This window comes from Thunnus albacares, chromosome 4, assembly GCF_914725855.1.
Source record: "Thunnus albacares chromosome 4, fThuAlb1.1, whole genome shotgun sequence".
In the NCBI taxonomy this organism is placed as follows: domain Eukaryota; kingdom Metazoa; phylum Chordata; class Actinopteri; order Scombriformes; family Scombridae; genus Thunnus; species Thunnus albacares.
The window spans coordinates 37,219,637-37,226,576 of NC_058109.1; the positions used below are offsets into that span (position 1 = coordinate 37,219,637).

The 6,940-nt window shown below is 41.8% G+C and overlaps 1 long non-coding RNA gene across 2 annotated transcripts; it reads left to right on the top strand.

The window, feature by feature from the left end:
* The first annotated feature begins 445 nt into the window (after nucleotides 1–445).
* On the top strand, nucleotides 446–6,502 carry LOC122981558. 2 transcript variants are annotated; one of them, XR_006403270.1, is made up of 6 exons: nucleotides 446–633; nucleotides 1,811–1,864; nucleotides 2,028–2,227; nucleotides 4,359–4,560; nucleotides 4,813–4,965; nucleotides 5,316–6,502. It is a non-coding gene; the product is annotated as an uncharacterized LOC122981558 (long non-coding RNA). The 2 variants fall into 2 exon arrangements; XR_006403271.1 differs by having other exon boundaries at nucleotides 2,028–2,119.
* The last annotated feature ends 438 nt before the right edge of the window (nucleotides 6,503–6,940 follow it).

Here is a 6,940-nt window from a genome sequence, read left to right on the forward strand (position 1 = left end):
GAAAAATAAGCTGATCTGGCATCCTTAACTGCATTCTGGTAGGTTAATATTAGATTTTTAGGTTGATAAGCACTGATTCTGACTTGTTGGCCTTCCACTGTCATTTGGATTTCAGAGTCTTAGTGCTCGAGTGTGGTCATTGAGTCAGGGGAGGTCATGATTTTTGTGTCCTTGTTTTAAATGGTGCAATATGATCTAGGATGGATAGGCACTGATCATTAAAATAATTTAAAAGAGCATTAGGGTTAAGAGGAGATAAAAACAAATTAAAAGATGAAGAATTAAAAGCATCACAGACTTTGGTGGCAGAGCCAGCATTGTGACGACCCTCTCTCACAGACTCTTTGTCCTCTGCCTGCAGGAGCCTGGTGGGCGGAGTTGGGTCGTCAGGAAGATTCAGCTCACCTGGACTGCCCAGCTTCAGTATAAGCTGGAGACAGTCAGTTATCTGCCCTCTCCCCTCTGGTTTCCACCATGTTGGTTTTTGGTTTTGTTTAGTTTCATTTATTTTTAAGTTATTTACAATTAATCTATTTTTATTTAAAACTCATGTGTGGTCTCCCCTCCTTTGTCCAGCCTTGAGCTGGGTTGTGACAAATTGGGGGCTTGTCCGGGATCAAATTAACTATTTTGGTAAGATGAAACCTAGCCTTTGTGGTAATTTGGCCCACTTTTGTTTTTGCTACCTCATGTGATGATGGGGGTTGTCAATTTGTTTGTAGGCATTGGGTTTTTGGAAAGAGTTTGCCTACTTGGCTACCAATTTGGGAAGTATCACACATGAGTTTTGTTCTGTTTTGGGGGAGAGCAAATTTGTAGTCCTTTGTCCCTTTTTTGTTTTGTTTGCTTGAAATTTAGTAAGTGCTTATCCATCGTGCATTTTGGTTTAAGATGTCCATTGTTACTGGAGTTTTTCCCACTAGGTTTTGGTAACACGCTCTGGCCATTAGTTTGATTTAGCTTGACCTCTTAAAGTGGCAGAGAAAGTGGGTAGAGCTATATGCTCGGGATCACATCCGTGGCTTTCTGGGGGTAACTGCATAGCAGGTGCTTACTGGACCCACTGGTTTACAGTGAATAAATACTATAATGAGCTTATGTAGTTGTATTTGTGAACCTAGAATGGGAAAGCTCCAGTTTGTTTGTGTGGACCACCTTTTGGTTTTGCTGATGCACATTTGGAATCAGCACTTTAGTTTTGTGTTTTGTATCAGGTTTGTTTAATGGAAAGGGTTTTTTACCTTCCTGTTTGTGTTGTGTAGTCAGGGATTGGGCCTTGATGCTGACACTCACCTGGTGCATTGTCTTTGGCGCTGCAGAGTCAGGGAGTTGGCCTTGACACGTGTCATTTTTGTAAGGGATTTAGTGTGTCAAAGCATGTGCCTTAATTTTGGTAGCTGAAGGACATCTGTATAAGGAATCTTGTTAGAGACACATGGTAGCAGAATTGACTGTGTCAAATTTGTTAGGATGTCATCAAGAGTTTAGCAGTGTTCATTGGTTAGGCTAGGTGTTTTATTATTTTACGACTGTGTTACTTTATCTTTTTATTACTTTATTACCCTCTCTCTGTCTAATTCCTACTAGGACATACTGTATTTAAGCTGAGACTGTTTTGTTCTAGAGAATGGCTATGTGCCCTTCTCCATGCTGGCATGTACGAGTAAAGAGAAAGATTCATCACTCTGTGATCTCTGTTCAGAGAACTTCAATGCTTAAGAAATTCTCCTACATTTTGTACAGTACTATCCCACATGGCTTTTGCTCTGTCCTATCTCTGCTTATGCCATTATTCTTGTCTCCTTCTTAGTCTTAAAGATGCTTCCTCCGGTACCAAGGTTGCAGACATCTGAGCTTCGACAAGGTGAAATTCAGGGTATAGGGGGAATTCTGTGTCAGAGATTGATGGGATATGTACTTTTGTCTTTAGTATTGTGTGTATTTCAACTGTTTAGCTAAAAGGGATAATGAACTTGGTGGCTCATATTGGAATGCCAGTTTTAACTGTATTAACCTTGTTTGTTTAGTTTTAGAGTTTGTGGTGGAACCACAGCTTTATGAGGTGTGGTGTGACGACCCTCTCCAGACAGACTCTTTGTCCTCTGCCTGCAGGAGCCTGGTGGGTGGAGTTGGGTCATCAGGAAGATTCAGCTCACCTGGACTGCCCAGCTTCTATATAAGCTGGAGGCAGTCAGTTATCTGCCCTCTCCCCTCTGGCTTCTACCATGTTGGTTTTTGGTTTTGTTTAGTTTCATTTATCTTTAACTTATTTATATAGAGTAAAGAAGGAGAACCAGTGATTAAGAAACTAAAAACTTAAAAGAAGTTAAAATTGCCAAAAGTAACAGGATCGTATTTAAGATCTGACTTATAAAATACAGCAAGACCACCTCCTCTTCCAGAGGGCCTAGGATTATTAAAATAAGCAAATCCAACCTCATTCAGAGGAATGGCGTCCCCCTGAGACAGCCATGTCTCAGTGATCATAAAACAGCCCAGACTATTTGAGACAATAAAAACACTGATGATTAAAGATTTATTACTGATTGATCTTACATATAGGAGACCAGTTTTTGGTGAGAGAGCAGTGGGGGAGACAATGGGGCTACAGTCAATAGGAAGTAAATTGCCCATATTTGCTCTCCCATGGGGCTTTCTAGAAAGTGAGAGGTGCTCTGTCCCAGAAGCTGCCAACCTTCAGTTGCTCGCTGTCTATGTGGTCTGCAATTTACAATAACAGGGAAGGGGTGAACAGAAGAGCATTTTTGGCATGCTTGGGCTTGCATACATGAGGAGCCCTTGCACATTCAGTGGACAGTGGTGAGAGATGGGTTGGTAGTTTTGAGTGGACTAGGGGGAATATAGGCAGCAGGATATAGGTCAGTTTTAATATTGATCTGCAAATCAAGATGGGGAAGTCCGGCTTTACTTGCCGAAGCTACAATAACAGTGGCATGGCGTCAGACTGCAAGACTGGATAGATGGCAGGCAAACTTTGTGGCCAGGACTAAAATTCCCTTCTTGTTGAGGTGGAGATTATCACGTTTGTAAAGATCAGTCATCTTCCAGAATGAGTCGAAGTGGCTAATATATCCATAGCTACATGCTCAGTAAAAGTTACGTTACCACCGATCAGCACTGTAGAAACGACTGAACATCTGAGCTCCTTTGAAGGATCAGGATTAAACCTGAAAATATGCAAATTTTGCCGAGGCTTTCAATCGTCACCACTAGGATTTCATAATGCTTCTGAAGCTGAATTGATTGCCTGCACCTGATGTCATTCATGCCCGCATGTACACTTTTGTTGTGGGCAGATGGGTGATTCTCAATGATGGCAGGAATATGAGTGAGAATATTAAGGACTTTTGCACCTGAGAATGAGTATGTAATGCCATTTAGGATAGCGACTAACCATGGAGTCACCTATGAGGATATATTCTGGAGGTGGAAAGAGGAGACTGCTAGCTTTTGACCAGTTGTCAAGATCTTCCAGCTGGTATTGGCTTCCAGATTCAGCGGCACTGATGAATGTACGACCACTATTCACTCACTATTAGCGATTGTGCAGATAATAGAGGTGAAAATGACAGGAGGAATTGATTTCAGAGGTCTCTCCTCCACTGTAGAGTGTTGTAGGCAGTCTGGCTTTAGATGATCTGTGTGGCCGAAAACAGACAAAGACCTCAGCAGCAGTGTTGAATTGTGAACGATGGTTTGTTTCTCTCTCGTTTATTGTGTGGTAGCTGTAGCAGTAAGGCAAAAACAACCAGCACCAAATGAGATGTTTTTGGAAGCAACACTTACCGGCAACGGGCCCAAACAGGCCCAGCTGTGGTGAATCAGCTATACGGTTTTTCTCATGTGCTTTAGACAGTTCCTTCTGGTTTAATTCAGGATCCCTTCAGTGTTCGTCCATCAGGGGATTTTTGTTGTTGGGAGCCACAAACTATTTGTAGAGGTTTCCCCCACACAACAATGACGAATGATATAAGGCTGACTTCGTCTGTATGGTTTCACTGCCACTGTGTATCAAAATAGTTAAAATCCAGGCATACGATGAATAAAATCCTTTATCCTTTACACTCGCTGCATTTCACAGTTACTTTACAGTTCTTGGCTAAATGGGACATTGGCGCACAACACCTGTAGCATAACTCATTTTCACAGGATATGCTACATGCTCTGAATCCATGGCACTTCCTTAATGGGTGTGGTTTACGATGGACAGTTGTTCCCTGGATTCTCAACTTGTTTAGGAGAGATGTTTGTGTCATGTTCAATGTCTAAAGAGATGTCTGTCTTGTGAACTGATACTGGGATTCTCTCTGTCCGATTGACTGCTTTATCTCTTGCAGGAAGACTGGTATTGCTAGGGAGAGCAAAGCTTGAGTCATTCCTGGTGTGTGCTTCATAGCAGATAAATCCAGTGAAAAAGGAGAATGGGGGAAAGAGCTCATTATGTTCATTTCTGAACCTAGACTCTTGAGATATCCATTTCTCCTGTCGGGCATGTGGAAGTTTCTCCACCATGAGCAGTGTCCAGGAAGGTCAACCCAGGTAGGTATCCATCCTCCTTCGCAGACTAAAACTCCATAAGGAGGTCTCCTAGCTCCCAAAGTTTGATATGGTCCTTATTGGACCACAACCGACCTTACTGAAACTCCATAAGGAGGTCTCCTAGCTCCCTAAGTTTGATATGGTCCTTACTGGAGATCCTAGAAAACATATCCAGTTTCTTGAAAAGAGCATCTTCAATTACTCCATAACACTTACTCAGTCTATCCCATGCTTTCGTTAATGCTACCTCAGGATTATTGACATGCGCCAAATGAATTCTCCTGACATGGTGGGATGACTCCTTGCCTAGCCACTTGGTCAAGAGGTCCGATTCTTCACTGGCTGAAAGGTCAAGACCTCTGATGGCATTGAGGAAGGAAGACTGCCACGTCCTAAAACTCTCAGGTTGGTCATCAAACTGGTTTAGCCTTGTAGTCACTAGCTCCTGACATGCTAAGTACTTAACAAAGTCTGTCATCACAGGGGTCTTAACTGGGTCAGCTGATAGGTCTTGTTGGCATAAGAAAATGGTTTGGAGGGCATCAAATCGAAAGATGGGGCATGCTCAAGTTTGACAGGTTTCTGGGTAGAGGGGTTAGTTTGAAATACCCCATATGCAGTTCCCCATGTGACTAGGCTGTCGTCAGGTTGGATGGGTGAAGGTGCAGGGACATCATGACATGAGTCTACATGTAACTCAATCTTTTGTTTTTTTTCATATGCTCTTGTACGATCATCAATCTCTCTCTCTAAAGACATCTTGCTGCGAGGTGCTCTAACTTGTTCTTCAGTTGCCTCCAAGATCTCTGCCTGTGCATTGGCAGCAGCTGCCTCTCTCTGGAGTTCCAAAGCTCCCAGTTCAGCATCCAGTCTTGCCTTCTCCAGAAGCGCCTGTGCATCCTCTGTTCTCTGTTTTGCCTCTCTCTCAGCCTGCTTGTGTTTCAGTTTGGCCTCTCTCTCAGCCTGCTCAAATTTCATCTTAGCCTCTCTCTCAGCTTGCTCCAGTTTTAGCTTAGCTTCTCTCTCAAACGCAAATGACGCACGTACATGTGCTGCCTCTGCCCTTACACAGGTCCTTGCTGCACTGGCGGAAGATGCAGAAGTGCAGTCGCTGTTTGTGCTGACTTGAGAGGTTCTGTCATTCTCTTCGGTTGGATCCATGATGCAGTTTTATGTGCTGTGTCTGATCTGTTGCAGTGGTTGACTTTGCACCAGCTGGTCGCTTGCCTATTTACTGTACTTATCCCTCTAATGGTGTTTCCTAACTAAAATTAGACAGCCAGCCTAACTCTATAAGAATTCCTCAATAAGCAACACCATAGTCAGGACATAGCCTTCCAGGTTTAATAGACTCTTGCAGAACATGTTGACAAGTAAAAGAGTAAAACTGAAACAACAGAAACATACACTGAGTTACTTGTATACAAATAGTAAATGTATAGACATATGTTTGTTAAAGCACTCCATATAAAGCCAGGATTACACAGACTGTGCTCAAAATATACTAAATGTAAACTATATGCTTCTGAGGCAGTATGTACTGAACATTGCATATAGCATGAGCACCAATCAGCTAGTATCTAGCATTAATTTAATGCAAACATAAAAACATCCTATCAACAACATATATTCTTCAACACTGAAAGATAACCTTGCAAACACTAAAAAATCACTCACAGGCAATGCTCACAATGAGACAAATCAAAGGATTATAATAGATGTTAGAACACCACATTGATCTGCTGAGATCTCCCCTGCAACTGTAAAATGCTGTCCTGCTTCCTGTTTATACTACAGCAATACTACATTTAAACATAGAGTGGTGCTAAAGTGAACCTAAACATTACACCAACTTTCTGAAGGGCAGAACAACCTCAATAATAAACAGAAAGTAAAATTATCACTTTTCTGACAATGTCAGCAAATACTGAAAATGTATAAGCTTCATAAAAGTGGAATTTATGGCTGAGTTGTTGTATTAGATTGCATTGGATTGCACAGTTGTTCCTAATAAAGTGCTGCTAAATGTAGATTTTTGCTTGATACTTGCTTTATACTTCTTTTTTACCTGCAGTAACCTTTGATTTTGTATAGAGTTGAACTAAACTGTTACTTTATTGCCAACTAAGTGATCTTTTTGTCATTAGAAGTGATGGCCAAGTGACATTTAGTTTCAAAGGGAGTACCTGATAGGATCTTTTTTTCAACAATTCCAGTGCAGTTGTAGAATAGCTGCAGCTGATCTTGTGGGTCTGTTCATTGAGAGCCCACAACAGAAGAATTTTGGTTATTTGTTTACATTTCATTAGTTGATAAATTTATGAAAACATTGAAGTGTTGCTACACCTACTGAGTCACCATCCTTAGCACCAGCTGCACA